At 63.6% G+C, this 19,540-nt stretch overlaps 4 non-coding genes across 4 annotated transcripts; all 4 read left to right on the top strand.

Moving 5' to 3' along the window:
- The first annotated feature begins 750 nt into the window (after positions 1-750).
- Positions 751-869, top strand: LOC131861701 (5S ribosomal RNA). Its single transcript, XR_009360734.1, has one exon. It is a non-coding gene; the product is annotated as a 5S ribosomal RNA (ribosomal RNA).
- A 5,990-nt stretch (positions 870-6,859) lies between these two features.
- LOC131861712 (5S ribosomal RNA) lies at positions 6,860-6,978 on the top strand. Its single transcript, XR_009360745.1, has one exon. It is a non-coding gene; the product is annotated as a 5S ribosomal RNA (ribosomal RNA).
- A 5,988-nt stretch (positions 6,979-12,966) lies between these two features.
- On the top strand, positions 12,967-13,085 carry LOC131861723 (5S ribosomal RNA). Its single transcript, XR_009360756.1, has one exon. It is a non-coding gene; the product is annotated as a 5S ribosomal RNA (ribosomal RNA).
- A 5,915-nt stretch (positions 13,086-19,000) lies between these two features.
- On the top strand, positions 19,001-19,119 carry LOC131861731 (5S ribosomal RNA). The gene has a single exon (XR_009360763.1). It is a non-coding gene; the product is annotated as a 5S ribosomal RNA (ribosomal RNA).
- Positions 19,120-19,540: the final 421 nt, after the last annotated feature.

The raw sequence follows: 19,540 nt of genomic DNA on the forward strand, positions 1-19,540 counted from the left end.
TGGGTGCCTGATGGGTGCTTCTTGTCAAGTTTTAGTCGTCGGGACTCATTTCGAGCCTTAGAGGTCGTTTCTTGTCCGGTTGCCCTGTCTTCGACCTGGGAACCCAATTTTGGTCCTCGGGTCCCATTTTTTTTTGTCTCGCATCCCACTTTTGGCCTGTGGCCTTTTCGGGGTCGATTCTCGTTTTGGGCATCAGAGCATGTTTCTTCTCCTAAAACCCAATATTTGTTTATTAAGTCTCGGAACACATTTTTGTTCTCGTGGACCCATCATGGGTCTTGGAACGCATTTGTGGTCCTTGGGTCCCATTTTGCATCCCGAAACTTGTGTTTTGGTGCTTGATCCCTATTTTGGGTGCCCACCTTGCACCAAGTGCGCACCCGGGGCAAACCGAGCGCCTTGGTGCACCGGGGCAAGATCGAGCGTGCACCCGAGGCGCCCCGAACATGCACCAAGGTGCACTCGGCCCACATGTGAGCGCAGGTCGTTGCGCCCGAGGTGGTGTGTGGGCACCGCGTTGCAGACGGGACACTGCACGCACACGACGCCCCGTCCAGGTGCACGCACGTAGGCCGGGCCGGGTGCACACCCGACGCCCTAGCAAGGTGCGCGCACCCGGGCAGGGCTCACACTTGGCGAACGGGGCGCACTTCGCGAGGGAGGGTGTGCACCTCGACGGGGGTGGGTGGCCGGGGTGGATTCGCACGTGGGTCGCGGTTTGCTAAGTACACACTGCGACAAGCTCATAACGGGTGCGATCATACCAGCGTTAGTGCACCGGATCCCATCAGAACTCCGCAGTTAAGCGCGCTTGGGCCGGAGTAGTACTGGGATGGGTGACCTCCCGGGAAGTCCCGGTGTTGCACCCTTTTTTAGTTTTTCGCCGGGCGTCGCAATGCTATTTGAATAAACCTTTTGCCCGTTTGCGTTCTCGTCGGGGCCGGGCCGGGCCGGGGTGCGCTGCCCGCACTACCGCGCGCGCGGGGGGCGACACCGAGCGCGCACCCGAGGCGCCCCGAGCACACAGGCCACGGTGCAACCCGGGCGTTGTGCGCGCACCCCGGTGCGCCCGAGGTGCTGCGCGCGCACCCAGGTGAAATCGGTGTGCACCTCGGCCAGTGCGCGCTCGGTCGAGTCGCGCACGTTGGCCAAGGTGCACGGTGATGTTTCTTACTCTAAGGTTCCGCACCAGACGCCCGGGACAGGTGAGCGAAGCTGGGCGGGGCCGGGTGCGCGGCCGGGGCAGGTGCACGCAGCTGGAGAGAGCTTTGGAGCACACCAGAGGTGCGCACCTTGGAGCACACTTCGGAGCGCACCAATGATGCGCTCCATTCAAAAGTTTCCTGAAAAGGCAAAAAAAGTTGAGATTATAGAATTTCCCACTTGAGAGATTGTAAAAAAAAAAAATTTAAAATGAAGGAAACGCGGGTGCCAAGGTGTGCGCGCCCGGGTGCGCAGCCCAGCCAAGGTGTGCGCACCAAGGCGCCCACCCTGGCGAAGGTGCACGCAAGGTGCGCACCCGAGGCAAACCGGACAATTAACCCAACTTTCGACTTCGCGCGCACCTGCGCACCTTGGAGCGCACTTCGGAGCGCTCCTTGGTGCGCACCAATCTTGGGCACCTCGGAGTGCACCATGGCGCCCACCAAGGTGCGCACCCGGGGCAAACCGAGCTCCGACTTCGTGCGCACCTTGGAGCGCACGAAAGGTGCGCACCATGGCGCCCACCAAGGTGCGCAGCCCAGCCAAGGCGTGCGCATCAAGGTGCGCACCCTGGCGAAGGTGCGCACCCGGGGCAAACCGAGCTCCGACTTCGTGCGCACCTTGGAGCGCACAAAGGGTGCGCAACCCAGCCAAGGTGTGCGCACCCCGGGCAAACCGAGCTCCGAATCGTGCGCACCTTGGAGCACACTTCGGAGCCCTCCTTGGTGCGCACCGATGTTGCGCACCTCGGAGCGCACCCGGGGAAAACAATGCAATTAACCCGACTTTCGACTTCGTGGGCACCTCGGAGCGCTCTCGGGTTCGCACCTCGGAGCACACCGAGGTGCGCACCTTTGATGCGCTGCCTTCACCAATTTCCAGAAAAGGCAAGAAAACATTGAGAAGGTGTGCGCACCGAGGTGCCCACCCTGGCGAAGGTGCACGCGAGGTGCGCACCCGGGGCAAACCGGGCTCCGACTTCGTGCACGCCATGCTGCGCACCTTGGAGGGCCATGGTGCGCACCTTGGAGCACACTTCGGAGCGCTCAATGGTGCCCAACCCAGCCAAGGTGCCCACCGCGGCGAAGGTGCACGCGAGGTGCGCACCCGGGGTAAACCGGGCTCCGACTTCGTGCACGCCGCACCTTGGAGCACACTTCGGAGCGCTCCTTGGTGCGCACCAGGGCGCGCAACCCAGCCGAGGTGCCCACCCCGGCGAAGGTGCACGCGGGGTGCGCACCCGGGGCAAACCGGGCTCCGACTTCGTGCACGCCATGGTGCCCACCGCGGCGAAGGTGCACGCGAGGTGCGCACCCGGGGCAAACCGGGCTCCGACTTCGTGCACGCCGCACCTTGGAGCACACTTCGGAGCGCTCCTTGGTGCGCACCAGGGCGCGCAACCCAGCCGAGGTGCCCACCCCAGCGAAGGTGCACGCGAGGTGCGCACCCGGGGCAAACCGGGCTCCGACTTCGTGCACGCCATGGTGCCCACCGCGGCAAAGGTGCACGCGAGGTGCGCACCCGGGGCAAACCGGGCTCCGACTTCGTGCACGCCATGGTGCCCACCGCGGCGAAGGTGCACGCGAGGTGCGCACCCGGGGCAAACCGGGCTCCGACTTCGTGCACGCCGCACCTTGGAGCACACTTCGGAGCGCTCCTTGGTGCGCACCATGGTGCCCACCAGGGCGCGCAACCCCGCCGAAGGTGCACGCGAGGTGCGCACCCGGGGCAAACCGGGCTCCGACTTCGTGCACGCCGCACCTTGGAGCACACTTCGGAGCGCTCCTTGGTGCGCACCAGGGCGCGCAACCCCGCCGAAGGTGCACGCGAGGTGCGCACCCGGGGCAAACCGGGCTCCGACTTCGTGCACGCCATGGTGCGCACCAGGGTGCCCACCGCGGCGAAGGTGCGCACCCGGGGCAAACCGGGCTCCGACTTCGTGCACGCCGCACCTTGGAGCACACTTCGGAGCGCTCCTTGGTGCGCACCAGGGCGCGCAACCCAGCCGAGGTGCCCACCCCGGCGAAGGTGCACGCGAGGTGCGCACCCGGGGCAAACCGGGCTCCGACTTCGTGCACGCCATGGTGCCCACCGCGGCGAAGGTGCGCACCCGGGGCAAACCGGGCTAGGACTTCGTGCACGCCGCACCTTGGAGCACACTTCGGAGCGCTCCTTGGTGCGCACCATGGTGCCCACCAGGCCGCGCAACCCAGCCAAGGTGTGCGCACCAAGGTGCACGCGAGGTGCGCACCCGGGGCAAACCGGGGTCCGGCTTCGTGCACGCCGCACCTTGGAGCACACATCGGGGCGCTCCCGGGTTCGCACCGGCGTTGCGCACCGTGGTGGGCACCTCGGAGCGCACCGTGGTGGGCACCTCGGAGCACACCAAGGTGGGCAGCGAGGTGCGCACCTTTGATGCGATGCCTTCACTAATTTCCATAAAAGGCAAAAGAAAACGAGATTTTAAAATTTCCGTTTTGAAAGATAGTGAGAAAAAGGGAATGCTGGTGCCATCTTGAGCCCGCCCTGGTGCGCAGCCCAGCCAAGGTGTGCGCACCAAGGTGCCCACCCTGGCGAAGGTGCGCGCCCGGGCAATTAACCCAACTTCCAACTTCGCGCGCGCCAGGGTGGGAGCGCACCCAACAACCGGGCCTGGGAAGAGCCAATGCGAGAAACCCCACCAAACGCTCTGACAAAAAAAGAGGGGGCGCTCCAGTAACCCCGCTTCGGAGCGCACCCTGGGCAAACCCAGCCAGGGTGCCCACCCCGGCCAAGGTGCAGGCGAGGTGCGCACCCGGGGCAAACCGGGCTCCGACAACGTGCACGCCGCACCTTGGAGCACACTTCGTAGCGCTCCCGGGTGCGCACCTCAGAGCACACCAAGGTGGGCAGCGAGGTGCGCACCTTTGATGCGCTGCCTTCACTAATTTCCAGAAAAGGCAAAAAAAAGAGGAGATTTTAAAATTTCCGTTTTGAAAGATAGTGAAAAAAACGGAACGCGGGTGCCATCTTGAGCCCGCCCTGGTGCACAGCCCAGGTAAGGTGCCCACCCTGGCAAAGGTGCGCACCCGGGCAATTAACCCTACTTCCGACTTCGTGCGCGCCAGGGTGGCAACCGGGCCTGGGAAGAGCCAATGCGAGAAACCCCACCAAACGCTCCGACAAAAAAAGAGGCGGCGCTCCAATAACCCCGCTTCGGAGCGCAGCCGGGGCAAACCCAGCCAAGGTGCCCACCCCGACGAAGGTGCACGCGAGGTGCGCACCCGGGGCAAACCGGGCTCCGACAACGTGCACGCAGCACCTTGGAGCACACTTCGAAGCACTCCCGGGTGCCCACCGGCGTTGCGCACCGTGGTGGGCAGCGAGGTGCGCACCTTTGATGCGCTGCCTTCACTAATTTCCAGAAAAGGCAAAAAAAAATGAGATTTTAAAATTTCCGTTTTGAAAGATAGTGAAAAAAACGGAACGCGGGTGCCATCTTGAGCCCGCCCTGGTGCGCAGCCCAGGCAAGGCATGCGCACCAAGGTGCCCACCCGCGGTGCACGCCCGGGGCAAACCGGGCTCCGACTTCGTGCAGGCCGCACCTTGGAGCACACTTCGGAGCGCTCCTTGGTGCGCACCATGGTGCCCACCAGGGCGCACCCGGGGCAAACCGGGCTCCGACTTCGTGCACGCCGCACCTTGGAGCACACATCGGAGCGCTCCCAGGTTCGCACCAGCGTTGCGCACCTTTGATGCGCTGCCTTCACTAATTTCCAGAAAAGGCAAAAAAAAACGATATTTTAAAATTTCCGTTCTGAAAGATAGTGAAAAAAACGGAACGCGGGTGCCATCTTGAGCCCTTCCTGGTGCGCAGCCCAGGCAAGTTGTGCGCACCAAGGTGCCCACCCTGGCGGAGGTGCGCGCCCGGGGCAAACCGGGCTCCGACTTCGTGCACTGCATGGTGCCCACCAAGGCGCGCAACCCAGCCAAGGTGCCCACCGCAGCGAAGGTGCACGCGAGGTGCGCACCCGAGGTGCACACCCGGGGCAAACCGAGCTCCGACTTCGTGCACGCCGCACCTTGGAGCACACTTCAGAGCGCTCCTTGGTGCGCACCAGGGCGCGCAACCCAGCCAAGGTGCTCACCCCGGCGAAGGTGCACGCGAGGTGCGCACCCGGGGCAAGCCGGGCTCGGACTTCGTGCACGCCGCACCTTGGAGCACACATCGGAGCGCTCCCGGGTTCGCACCAGCATTGCGCACCTTTGATGCGCTGCCTTCACTAATTTCCAGAAAAGGCAAAAAAAAAAAAAAAACGAGATTTTAAAATTTCCGTTTTGAAAGATAGTGAAAAAAACGGAACGCGGGTGCCATCTTGAGCCCGCCCTGGTGTGCAGCCCAGGCAAGTTGTGCGCACCAAGGCACCCACCCTGGCCAAGGTGGGTCACGGGGTGGGTCCTAGGGTGGGTAACGGGGTGGGTACTAAGGTGCGTGCCAAGGTGGGTCATGGGGTGGGTGCCAAGGTGGGCACCAGGGTGGGTGTGCACCAACCCTAGCCAGGGTAGGTCACGGGGTGGTTGTCGGGGTGGGCGTCAAGGAGCCAAGGTGGGTGGCAAGTAGCCAAGTTGCGTGCCAAGGTGGGTGTCGGGGTGGGTGCCAAGGATCCAAGGTGGGTGCCAAGGAACCAAGGTGGGTGTCTGGGTGGGTGCCGAGGTGGGAGCCAGGGTGGGTCCCAAGGTGAGTGCAAAGGTGGGTGCCAGGGTCAAGGTGAGTGCCAATGTGGGTTCCAAGGTGCCAGGGTCAGGGTGAGTGCCAATGTGGGTTCAAAGGTGCTAAGTTGGGTGCGAGGTTGGGTGCGAGGGTGGGTGGGTGCCAAGGTGTGCTAGGTGGAAGCCCGGGTGGGTCGGCATCCCATGGGTGTCGAGTTGGGTGCCTGATGGGTGCTTCTTGTCAAGTTTTAGTCGTCGGGACTCATTTCGAGCCTTAGAGGTCGTTTCTTGTCCGGTTGCCCTGTCTTCGACCTGGGAACCCAATTTTGGTCCTCGGGTCCCATTTTTTTTTGTCTCGCATCCCACTTTTGGCCTGTGGCCTTTTCGGGGTCGATTCTCGTTTTGGGCATCAGAGCATGTTTCTTCTCCTAAAACCCAATATTTGTTTATTAAGTCTCGGAACACATTTTTGTTCTCGTGGACCCATCATGGGTCTTGGAACGCATTTGTGGTCCTTGGGTCCCATTTTGCATCCCGAAACTTGTGTTTTGGTGCTTGATCCCTATTTTGGGTGCCCACCTTGCACCAAGTGCGCACCCGGGGCAAACCGAGCGCCTTGGTGCACCGGGGCAAGATCGAGCGTGCACCCGAGGCGCCCCGAACATGCACCAAGGTGCACTCGGCCCACATGTGAGCGCAGGTCGTTGCGCCCGAGGTGGTGTGTGGGCACCGCGTTGCAGACGGGACACTGCACGCACACGACGCCCCGTCCAGGTGCACGCACGTAGGCCGGGCCGGGTGCACACCCGACGCCCTAGCAAGGTGCGCGCACCCGGGCAGGGCTCACACTTGGCGAACGGGGCGCACTTCGCGAGGGAGGGTGTGCACCTCGACGGGGGTGGGTGGCCGGGGTGGATTCGCACGTGGGTCGCGGTTTGCTAAGTACACACTGCGACAAGCTCATAACGGGTGCGATCATACCAGCGTTAGTGCACCGGATCCCATCAGAACTCCGCAGTTAAGCGCGCTTGGGCCGGAGTAGTACTGGGATGGGTGACCTCCCGGGAAGTCCCGGTGTTGCACCCTTTTTTAGTTTTTCGCCGGGCGTCGCAATGCTATTTGAATAAACCTTTTGCCCATTTGCGTTCTCGTCGGGGCCGGGCCGGGCCGGGGTGCGCTGCCCGCACTACCGCGCGCGCGGGGGCGACACCGAGCGCGCACCCGAGGCGCCCCGAGCACACAGGCCACGGTGCAACCCGGGCGTTGTGCGCGCACCCCGGTGCGCCCGAGGTGCTGCGCGCGCACCCAGGTGAAATCGGTGTGCACCTCGGCCAGTGCGCGCTCGGTCGAGTCGCGCACGTTGGCCAAGGTGCACGGTGATGTTTCTTACTCTAAGGTTCCGCACCAGACGCCCGGGACAGGTGAGCGAAGCTGGGCGGGGCCGGGTGCGCGGCCGGGGCAGGTGCACGCAGCTGGAGAGAGCTTTGGAGCACACCAGAGGTGCGCACCTTGGAGCACACTTCGGAGCGCACCAATGATGCGCTCCATTCAAAAGTTTCCTGAAAAGGCAAAAAAAGTTGAGATTATAGAATTTCCCACTTGAGAGATTGTAAAAAAAAAAAATTTAAAATGAAGGAAACGCGGGTGCCAAGGTGTGCGCGCCCGGGTGCGCAGCCCAGCCAAGGTGTGCGCACCAAGGCGCCCACCCTGGCGAAGGTGCACGCAAGGTGCGCACCCGAGGCAAACCGGACAATTAACCCAACTTTCGACTTCGCGCGCACCTGCGCACCTTGGAGCGCACTTCGGAGCGCTCCTTGGTGCGCACCAATCTTGGGCACCTCGGAGTGCACCATGGCGCCCACCAAGGTGCGCACCCGGGGCAAACCGAGCTCCGACTTCGTGCGCACCTTGGAGCGCACGAAAGGTGCGCACCATGGCGCCCACCAAGGTGCGCAGCCCAGCCAAGGCGTGCGCATCAAGGTGCGCACCCTGGCGAAGGTGCGCACCCGGGGCAAACCGAGCTCCGACTTCGTGCGCACCTTGGAGCGCACAAAGGGTGCGCAACCCAGCCAAGGTGTGCGCACCCCGGGCAAACCGAGCTCCGAATCGTGCGCACCTTGGAGCACACTTCGGAGCCCTCCTTGGTGCGCACCGATGTTGCGCACCTCGGAGCGCACCCGGGGAAAACAATGCAATTAACCCGACTTTCGACTTCGTGGGCACCTCGGAGCGCTCTCGGGTTCGCACCTCGGAGCACACCGAGGTGCGCACCTTTGATGCGCTGCCTTCACCAATTTCCAGAAAAGGCAAGAAAACATTGAGAAGGTGTGCGCACCGAGGTGCCCACCCTGGCGAAGGTGCACGCGAGGTGCGCACCCGGGGCAAACCGGGCTCCGACTTCGTGCACGCCATGCTGCGCACCTTGGAGGGCCATGGTGCGCACCTTGGAGCACACTTCGGAGCGCTCAATGGTGCCCAACCCAGCCAAGGTGCCCACCGCGGCGAAGGTGCACGCGAGGTGCGCACCCGGGGCAAACCGGGCTCCGACTTCGTGCACGCCGCACCTTGGAGCACACTTCGGAGCGCTCCTTGGTGCGCACCAGGGCGCGCAACCCAGCCGAGGTGCCCACCCCGGCGAAGGTGCACGCGGGGTGCGCACCCGGGGCAAACCGGGCTCCGACTTCGTGCACGCCATGGTGCCCACCGCGCCAAGGTGCACGCGAGGTGCGCACCCGGGGCAAACCGGGCTCCGACTTCGTGCACGCCGCACCTTGGAGCACACTTCGGAGCGCTCCTTGGTGCGCACCAGGGCGCGCAACCCAGCCGAGGTGCCCACCCCGGCGAAGGTGCACGCGAGGTGCGCACCCGGGGCAAACCGGGCTCCGACTTCGTGCACGCCATGGTGCCCACCGCGGCGAAGGTGCACGCGAGGTGCGCACCCGGGGCAAACCGGGCTCCGACTTCGTGCACGCCATGGTGCCCACCGCGGCGAAGGTGCACGCGAGGTGCGCACCCGGGGCAAACCGGGCTCCGACTTCGTGCACGCCGCACCTTGGAGCACACTTCGGAGCGCTCCTTGGTGCGCACCATGGTGCCCACCAGGGCGCGCAACCCCGCCGAAGGTGCACGCGAGGTGCGCACCCGGGGCAAACCGGGCTCCGACTTCGTGCACGCCGCACCTTGGAGCACACTTCGGAGCGCTCCTTGGTGCGCACCAGGGCGCGCAACCCCGCCGAAGGTGCACGCGAGGTGCGCACCCGGGGCAAACCGGGCTCCGACTTCGTGCACGCCATGGTGCGCACCAGGGTGCCCACCGCGGCGAAGGTGCGCACCCGGGGCAAACCGGGCTCCGACTTCGTGCACGCCGCACCTTGGAGCACACTTCGGAGCGCTCCTTGGTGCGCACCAGGGCGCGCAACCCAGCCGAGGTGCCCACCCCGGCGAAGGTGCACGCGAGGTGCGCACCCGGGGCAAACCGGGCTCCGACTTCGTGCACGCCATGGTGCCCACCGCGGCGAAGGTGCGCACCCGGGGCAAACCGGGCTAGGACTTCGTGCACGCCGCACCTTGGAGCACACTTCGGAGCGCTCCTTGGTGCGCACCATGGTGCCCACCAGGCCGCGCAACCCAGCCAAGGTGTGCGCACCAAGGTGCACGCGAGGTGCGCACCCGGGGCAAACCGGGGTCCGGCTTCGTGCACGCCGCACCTTGGAGCACACATCGGGGCGCTCCCGGGTTCGCACCGGCGTTGCGCACCGTGGTGGGCACCTCGGAGCGCACCGTGGTGGGCACCTCGGAGCACACCAAGGTGGGCAGCGAGGTGCGCACCTTTGATGCGATGCCTTCACTAATTTCCATAAAAGGCAAAAGAAAACGAGATTTTAAAATTTCCGTTTTGAAAGATAGTGAGAAAAAGGGAATGCTGGTGCCATCTTGAGCCCGCCCTGGTGCGCAGCCCAGCCAAGGTGTGCGCACCAAGGTGCCCACCCTGGCGAAGGTGCGCGCCCGGGCAATTAACCCAACTTCCAACTTCGCGCGCGCCAGGGTGGGAGCGCACCCAACAACCGGGCCTGGGAAGAGCCAATGCGAGAAACCCCACCAAACGCTCTGACAAAAAAAGAGGGGGCGCTCCAGTAACCCCGCTTCGGAGCGCACCCTGGGCAAACCCAGCCAGGGTGCCCACCCCGGCCAAGGTGCAGGCGAGGTGCGCACCCGGGGCAAACCGGGCTCCGACAACGTGCACGCCGCACCTTGGAGCACACTTCGTAGCGCTCCCGGGTGCGCACCTCAGAGCACACCAAGGTGGGCAGCGAGGTGCGCACCTTTGATGCGCTGCCTTCACTAATTTCCAGAAAAGGCAAAAAAAAGAGGAGATTTTAAAATTTCCGTTTTGAAAGATAGTGAAAAAAACGGAACGCGGGTGCCATCTTGAGCCCGCCCTGGTGCACAGCCCAGGTAAGGTGCCCACCCTGGCAAAGGTGCGCACCCGGGCAATTAACCCTACTTCCGACTTCGTGCGCGCCAGGGTGGCAACCGGGCCTGGGAAGAGCCAATGCGAGAAACCCCACCAAACGCTCCGACAAAAAAAGAGGCGGCGCTCCAATAACCCCGCTTCGGAGCGCAGCCGGGGCAAACCCAGCCAAGGTGCCCACCCCGACGAAGGTGCACGCGAGGTGCGCACCCGGGGCAAACCGGGCTCCGACAACGTGCACGCAGCACCTTGGAGCACACTTCGAAGCACTCCCGGGTGCCCACCGGCGTTGCGCACCGTGGTGGGCAGCGAGGTGCGCACCTTTGATGCGCTGCCTTCACTAATTTCCAGAAAAGGCAAAAAAAAATGAGATTTTAAAATTTCCGTTTTGAAAGATAGTGAAAAAAACGGAACGCGGGTGCCATCTTGAGCCCGCCCTGGTGCGCAGCCCAGGCAAGGCATGCGCACCAAGGTGCCCACCCGCGGTGCACACCCGGGGCAAACCGGGCTCCGACTTCGTGCAGGCCGCACCTTGGAGCACACTTCGGAGCGCTCCTTGGTGCGCACCATGGTGCCCACCAGGGCGCACCCGGGGCAAACCGGGCTCCGACTTCGTGCACGCCGCACCTTGGAGCACACATCGGAGCGCTCCCAGGTTCGCACCAGCGTTGCGCACCTTTGATGCGCTGCCTTCACTAATTTCCAGAAAAGGCAAAAAAAAACGATATTTTAAAATTTCCGTTCTGAAAGATAGTGAAAAAAACGGAACGCGGGTGCCATCTTGAGCCCTTCCTGGTGCGCAGCCCAGGCAAGTTGTGCGCACCAAGGTGCCCACCCTGGCGGAGGTGCGCGCCCGGGGCAAACCGGGCTCCGACTTCGTGCACTGCATGGTGCCCACCAAGGCGCGCAACCCAGCCAAGGTGCCCACCGCAGCGAAGGTGCACGCGAGGTGCGCACCCGAGGTGCACACCCGGGGCAAACCGAGCTCCGACTTCGTGCACGCCGCACCTTGGAGCACACTTCAGAGCGCTCCTTGGTGCGCACCAGGGCGCGCAACCCAGCCAAGGTGCTCACCCCGGCGAAGGTGCACGCGAGGTGCGCACCCGGGGCAAGCCGGGCTCGGACTTCGTGCACGCCGCACCTTGGAGCACACATCGGAGCGCTCCCGGGTTCGCACCAGCATTGCGCACCTTTGATGCGCTGCCTTCACTAATTTCCAGAAAAGGCAAAAAAAAAAAAAAAACGAGATTTTAAAATTTCCGTTTTGAAAGATAGTGAAAAAAACGGAACGCGGGTGCCATCTTGAGCCCGCCCTGGTGTGCAGCCCAGGCAAGTTGTGCGCACCAAGGCACCCACCCTGGCCAAGGTGGGTCACGGGGTGGGTCCTAGGGTGGGTAACGGGGTGGGTACTAAGGTGCGTGCCAAGGTGGGTCATGGGGTGGGTGCCAAGGTGGGCACCAGGGTGGGTGTGCACCAACCCTAGCCAGGGTAGGTCACGGGGTGGTTGTCGGGGTGGGCGTCAAGGAGCCAAGGTGGGTGGCAAGTAGCCAAGTTGCGTGCCAAGGTGGGTGTCGGGGTGGGTGCCAAGGATCCAAGGTGGGTGCCAAGGAACCAAGGTGGGTGTCTGGGTGGGTGCCGAGGTGGGAGCCAGGGTGGGTCCCAAGGTGAGTGCAAAGGTGGGTGCCAGGGTCAAGGTGAGTGCCAATGTGGGTTCCAAGGTGCCAGGGTCAGGGTGAGTGCCAATGTGGGTTCAAAGGTGCTAAGTTGGGTGCGAGGTTGGGTGCGAGGGTGGGTGGGTGCCAAGGTGTGCTAGGTGGAAGCCCGGGTGGGTCGGCATCCCATGGGTGTCGAGTTGGGTGCCTGATGGGTGCTTCTTGTCAAGTTTTAGTCGTCGGGACTCATTTCGAGCCTTAGAGGTCGTTTCTTGTCCGGTTGCCCTGTCTTCGACCTGGGAACCCAATTTTGGTCCTCGGGTCCCATTTTTTTTTGTCTCGCATCCCACTTTTGGCCTGTGGCCTTTTCGGGGTCGATTCTCGTTTTGGGCATCAGAGCATGTTTCTTCTCCTAAAACCCAATATTTGTTTATTAAGTCTCGGAACACATTTTTGTTCTCGTGGACCCATCATGGGTCTTGGAACGCATTTGTGGTCCTTGGGTCCCATTTTGCATCCCGAAACTTGTGTTTTGGTGCTTGATCCCTATTTTGGGTGCCCACCTTGCACCAAGTGCGCACCCGGGGCAAACCGAGCGCCTTGGTGCACCGGGGCAAGATCGAGCGTGCACCCGAGGCGCCCCGAACATGCACCAAGGTGCACTCGGCCCACATGTGAGCGCAGGTCGTTGCGCCCGAGGTGGTGTGTGGGCACCGCGTTGCAGACGGGACACTGCACGCACACGACGCCCCGTCCAGGTGCACGCACGTAGGCCGGGCCGGGTGCACACCCGACGCCCTAGCAAGGTGCGCGCACCCGGGCAGGGCTCACACTTGGCGAACGGGGCGCACTTCGCGAGGGAGGGTGTGCACCTCGACGGGGGTGGGTGGCCGGGGTGGATTCGCACGTGGGTCGCGGTTTGCTAAGTACACACTGCGACAAGCTCATAACGGGTGCGATCATACCAGCGTTAGTGCACCGGATCCCATCAGAACTCCGCAGTTAAGCGCGCTTGGGCCGGAGTAGTACTGGGATGGGTGACCTCCCGGGAAGTCCCGGTGTTGCACCCTTTCTTAGTTTTTCGCCGGGCGTCGCAATGCTATTTGAATAAACCTTTTGCCCGTTTGCGTTCTCGTCGGGGCCGGGCCGGGCCGGGGTGCGCTGCCCGCACTACCGCGCGCGCGGGGGCGACACCGAGCGCGCACCCGAGGCGCCCCGAGCACACAGGCCACGGTGCAACCCGGGCGTTGTGCGCGCACCCCGGTGCGCCCGAGGTGCTGCGCGCGCACCCAGGTGAAATCGGTGTGCACCTCGGCCAGTGCGCGCTCGGTCGAGTCGCGCACGTTGGCCAAGGTGCACGGTGATGTTTCTTACTCTAAGGTTCCGCACCAGACGCCCGGGACAGGTGAGCGAAGCTGGGCGGGGCCGGGTGCGCGGCCGGGGCAGGTGCACGCAGCTGGAGAGAGCTTTGGAGCACACCAGAGGTGCGCACCTTGGAGCACACTTCGGAGCGCACCAATGATGCGCTCCATTCAAAAGTTTCCTGAAAAGGCAAAAAAAGTTGAGATTATAGAATTTCCCACTTGAGAGATTGTAAAAAAAAAAAATTTAAAATGAAGGAAACGCGGGTGCCAAGGTGTGCGCGCCCGGGTGCGCAGCCCAGCCAAGGTGTGCGCACCAAGGCGCCCACCCTGGCGAAGGTGCACGCAAGGTGCGCACCCGAGGCAAACCGGACAATTAACCCAACTTTCGACTTCGCGCGCACCTGCGCACCTTGGAGCGCACTTCGGAGCGCTCCTTGGTGCGCACCAATCTTGGGCACCTCGGAGTGCACCATGGCGCCCACCAAGGTGCGCACCCGGGGCAAACCGAGCTCCGACTTCGTGCGCACCTTGGAGCGCACGAAAGGTGCGCACCATGGCGCCCACCAAGGTGCGCAGCCCAGCCAAGGCGTGCGCATCAAGGTGCGCACCCTGGCGAAGGTGCGCACCCGGGGCAAACCGAGCTCCGACTTCGTGCGCACCTTGGAGCGCACAAAGGGTGCGCAACCCAGCCAAGGTGTGCGCACCCCGGGCAAACCGAGCTCCGAATCGTGCGCACCTTGGAGCACACTTCGGAGCCCTCCTTGGTGCGCACCGATGTTGCGCACCTCGGAGCGCACCCGGGGAAAACAATGCAATTAACCCGACTTTCGACTTCGTGGGCACCTCGGAGCGCTCTCGGGTTCGCACCTCGGAGCACACCGAGGTGCGCACCTTTGATGCGCTGCCTTCACCAATTTCCAGAAAAGGCAAGAAAACATTGAGAAGGTGTGCGCACCGAGGTGCCCACCCTGGCGAAGGTGCACGCGAGGTGCGCACCCGGGGCAAACCGGGCTCCGACTTCGTGCACGCCATGCTGCGCACCTTGGAGGGCCATGGTGCGCACCTTGGAGCACACTTCGGAGCGCTCAATGGTGCCCAACCCAGCCAAGGTGCCCACCGCGGCGAAGGTGCACGCGAGGTGCGCACCCGGGGCAAACCGGGCTCCGACTTCGTGCACGCCGCACCTTGGAGCACACTTCGGAGCGCTCCTTGGTGCGCACCAGGGCGCGCAACCCAGCCGAGGTGCCCACCCCGGCGAAGGTGCACGCGGGGTGCGCACCCGGGGCAAACCGGGCTCCGACTTCGTGCACGCCATGGTGCCCACCGCGGCGAAGGTGCACGCGAGGTGCGCACCCGGGGCAAACCGGGCTCCGACTTCGTGCACGCCGCACCTTGGAGCACACTTCGGAGCGCTCCTTGGTGCGCACCAGGGCGCGCAACCCAGCCGAGGTGCCCACCCCGGCGAAGGTGCACGCGAGGTGCGCACCCGGGGCAAACCGGGCTCCGACTTCGTGCACGCCATGGTGCCCACCGCGGCGAAGGTGCACGCGAGGTGCGCACCCGGGGCAAACCGGGCTCCGACTTCGTGCACGCCGCACCTTGGAGCACACTTCGGAGCGCTCCTTGGTGCGCACCATGGTGCCCACCAGGGCGCGCAACCCCGCCGAAGGTGCACGCGAGGTGCGCACCCGGGGCAAACCGGGCTCCGACTTCGTGCACGCCGCACCTTGGAGCACACTTCGGAGCGCTCCTTGGTGCGCACCAGGGCGCGCAACCCCGCCGAAGGTGCACGCGAGGTGCGCACCCGGGGCAAACCGGGCTCCGACTTCGTGCACGCCATGGTGCGCACCAGGGTGCCCACCGCGGCGAAGGTGCGCACCCGGGGCAAACCGGGCTCCGACTTCGTGCACGCCGCACCTTGGAGCACACTTCGGAGCGCTCCTTGGTGCGCACCAGGGCGCGCAACCCAGCCGAGGTGCCCACCCCGGCGAAGGTGCACGCGAGGTGCGCACCCGGGGCAAACCGGGCTCCGACTTCGTGCACGCCATGGTGCCCACCGCGGCGAAGGTGCGCACCCGGGGCAAACCGGGCTAGGACTTCGTGCACGCCGCACCTTGGAGCACACTTTGGAGCGCTCCTTGGTGCGCACCATGGTGCCCACCAGGCCGCGCAACCCAGCCAAGGTGTGCGCACCAAGGTGCACGCGAGGTGCGCACCCGGGGCAAACCGGGGTCCGGCTTCGTGCACGCCGCACCTTGGAGCACACATCGGGGCGCTCCCGGGTTCGCACCGGCGTTGCGCACCGTGGTGGGCACCTCGGAGCGCACCGTGGTGGGCACCTCGGAGCACACCAAGGTGGGCAGCGAGGTGCGCACCTTTGATGCGATGCCTTCACTAATTTCCATAAAAGGCAAAAAAAAACGAGATTTTAAAATTTCCGTTTTGAAAGATAGTGAGAAAAAGGGAATGCTGGTGCCATCTTGAGCCCGCCCTGGTGCGCAGCCCAGCCAAGGTGTGCGCACCAAGGTGCCCACCCTGGCGAAGGTGCGCGCCCGGGCAATTAACCCAACTTCCAACTTCGCGCGCGCCAGGGTGGGAGCGCACCCAACAACCGGGCCTGGGAAGAGCCAATGCGAGAAACCCCACCAAACGCTCTGACAAAAAAAGAGGGGGCGCTCCAGTAACCCCGCTTCGGAGCGCACCCTGGGCAAACCCAGCCAGGGTGCCCACCCCGGCCAAGGTGCAGGCGAGGTGCGCACCCGGGGCAAACCGGGCTCCGACAACGTGCACGCCGCACCTTGGAGCACACTTCGTAGCGCTCCCGGGTGCGCACCTCAGAGCACACCAAGGTGGGCAGCGAGGTGCGCACCTTTGATGCGCTGCCTTCACTAATTTCCAGAAAAGGCAAAAAAAAGAGGAGATTTTAAAATTTCCGTTTTGAAAGATAGTGAAAAAAACGGAACGCGGGTGCCATCTTGAGCCCGCCCTGGTGCACAGCCCAGGTAAGGTGCCCACCCTGGCAAAGGTGCGCACCCGGGCAATTAACCCTACTTCCGACTTCGTGCGCGCCAGGGTGGCAACCGGGCCTGGGAAGAGCCAATGCGAGAAACCCCACCAAACGCTCCGACAAAAAAAGAGGCGGCGCTCCAATAACCCCGCTTCGGAGCGCAGCCGGGGCAAACCCAGCCAAGGTGCCCACCCCGACGAAGGTGCACGCGAGGTGCGCACCCGGGGCAAACCGGGCTCCGACAACGTGCACGCAGCACCTTGGAGCACACTTCGAAGCACTCCCGGGTGCCCACCGGCGTTGCGCACCGTGGTGGGCAGCGAGGTGCGCACCTTTGATGCGCTGCCTTCACTAATTTCCAGAAAAGGCAAAAAAAAATGAGATTTTAAAATTTCCGTTTTGAAAGATAGTGAAAAAAACGGAACGCGGGTGCCATCTTGAGCCCGCCCTGGTGCGCAGCCCAGGCAAGGCATGCGCACCAAGGTGCCCACCCGCGGTGCACGCCCGGGGCAAACCGGGCTCCGACTTCGTGCAGGCCGCACCTTGGAGCACACTTCGGAGCGCTCCTTGGTGCGCACCATGGTGCCCACCAGGGCGCACCCGGGGCAAACCGGGCTCCGACTTCGTGCACGCCGCACCTTGGAGCACACATCGGAGCGCTCCCAGGTTCGCACCAGCGTTGCGCACCTTTGATGCGCTGCCTTCACTAATTTCCAGAAAAGGCAAAAAAAAACGATATTTTAAAATTTCCGTTCTGAAAGATAGTGAAAAAAACGGAACGCGGGTGCCATCTTGAGCCCTTCCTGGTGCGCAGCCCAGGCAAGTTGTGCGCACCAAGGTGCCCACCCTGGCGGAGGTGCGCGCCCGGGGCAAACCGGGCTCCGACTTCGTGCACTGCATGGTGCCCACCAAGGCGCGCAACCCAGCCAAGGTGCCCACCGCAGCGAAGGTGCACGCGAGGTGCGCACCCGAGGTGCACACCCGGGGCAAACCGAGCTCCGACTTCGTGCACGCCGCACCTTGGAGCACACTTCAGAGCGCTCCTTGGTGCGCACCAGGGCGCGCAACCCAGCCAAGGTGCTCACCCCGGCGAAGGTGCACGCGAGGTGCGCACCCGGGGCAAGCCGGGCTCGGACTTCGTGCACGCCGCACCTTGGAGCACACATCGGAGCGCTCCCGGGTTCGCACCAGCATTGCGCACCTTTGATGCGCTGCCTTCACTAATTTCCAGAAAAGGCAAAAAAAAAAAAAAAACGAGATTTTAAAATTTCCGTTTTGAAAGATAGTGAAAAAAACGGAACGCGGGTGCCATCTTGAGCCCGCCCTGGTGTGCAGCCCAGGCAAGTTGTGCGCACCAAGGCACCCACCCTGGCCAAGGTGGGTCACGGGGTGGGTCCTAGGGTGGGTAACGGGGTGGGTACTAAGGTGCGTGCCAAGGTGGGTCATGGGGTGGGTGCCAAGGTGGGCACCAGGGTGGGTGTGCACCAACCCTAGCCAGGGTAGGTCACGGGGTGGTTGTCGGGGTGGGCGTCAAGGAGCCAAGGTGGGTGGCAAGTAGCCAAGTTGCGTGCCAAGGTGGGTGTCGGGGTGGGTGCCAAGGATCCAAGGTGGGTGCCAAGGAACCAAGGTGGGTGTCTGGGTGGGTGCCGAGGTGGGAGCCAGGGTGGGTCCCAAGGTGAGTGCAAAGGTGGGTGCCAGGGTCAAGGTGAGTGCCAATGTGGGTTCCAAGGTGCCAGGGTCAGGGTGAGTGCCAATGTGGGTTCAAAGGTGCTAAGTTGGGTGCGAGGTTGGGTGCGAGGGTGGGTGGGTGCCAAGGTGTGCTAGGTGGAAGCCCGGGTGGGTCGGCATCCCATGGGTGTCGAGTTGGGTGCCTGATGGGTGCTTCTTGTCAAGTTTTAGTCGTCGGGACTCATTTCGAGCCTTAGAGGTCGTTTCTTGTCCGGTTGCCCTGTCTTCGACCTGGGAACCCAATTTTGGTCCTCGGGTCCCATTTTTTTTTGTCTCGCATCCCACTTTTGGCCTGTGGCCTTTTCGGGGTCGATTCTCGTTTTGGGCATCAGAGCATGTTTCTTCTCCTAAAACCCAATATTTGTTTATTAAGTCTCGGAACACATTTTTGTTCTCGTGGACCCATCATGGGTCTTGGAACGCATTTGTGGTCCTTGGGTCCCATTTTGCATCCCGAAACTTGTGTTTTGGTGCTTGATCCCTATTTTGGGTGCCCACCTTGCACCAAGTGCGCACCCGGGGCAAACCGAGCGCCTTGGTGCACCGGGGCAAGATCGAGCGTGCACCCGAGGCGCCCCGAACATGCACCAAGGTGCACTCGGCCCACATGTGAGCGCAGGTCGTTGCGCCCGAGGTGGTGTGTGGGCACCGCGTTGCAGACGGGACACTGCACGCACACGACGCCCCGTCCAGGTGCACGCACGTAGGCCGGGCCGGGTGCACACCCGACGCCCTAGCAAGGTGCGCGCACCCGGGCAGGGCTCACACTTGGCGAACGGGGCGCACTTCGCGAGGGAGGGTGTGCACCTCGACGGGGGTGGGTGGCCGGGGTGGATTCGCACGTGGGTCGCGGTTTGCTAAGTACACACTGCGACAAGCTCATAACGGGTGCGATCATACCAGCGTTAGTGCACCGGATCCCATCAGAACTCCGCAGTTAAGCGCGCTTGGGCCGGAGTAGTACTGGGATGGGTGACCTCCCGGGAAGTCCCGGTGTTGCACCCTTTTTTAGTTTTTCGCCGGGCGTCGCAATGCTATTTGAATAAACCTTTTGCCCGTTTGCGTTCTCGTCGGGGCCGGGCCGGGCCGGGGTGCGCTGCCCGCACTACCGCGCGCGCGGGGGCGACACCGAGCGCGCACCCGAGGCGCCCCGAGCACACAGGCCACGGTGCAACCCGGGCGTTGTGCGCGCACCCCGGTGCGCCCGAGGTGCTGCGCGCGCACCCAGGTGAAATCGGTGTGCACCTCGGCCAGTGCGCGCTCGGTCGAGTCGCGCACGTTGGCCAAGGTGCACGGTGATGTTTCTTACTCTAAGGTTCCGCACCAGACGCCCGGGACAGGTGAGCGAAGCTGGGCGGGGCCGGGTGCGCGGCCGGGGCAGGTGCACGCAGCTGGAGAGAGCTTTGGAGCACACCAGAGGTGCGCA

The sequence above is a fragment of the Cryptomeria japonica genome, unplaced genomic scaffold (genome assembly GCF_030272615.1).
Source record: "Cryptomeria japonica unplaced genomic scaffold, Sugi_1.0 HiC_scaffold_32, whole genome shotgun sequence".
Classification (NCBI taxonomy): Eukaryota; Viridiplantae; Streptophyta; class Pinopsida; order Cupressales; family Cupressaceae; genus Cryptomeria; species Cryptomeria japonica.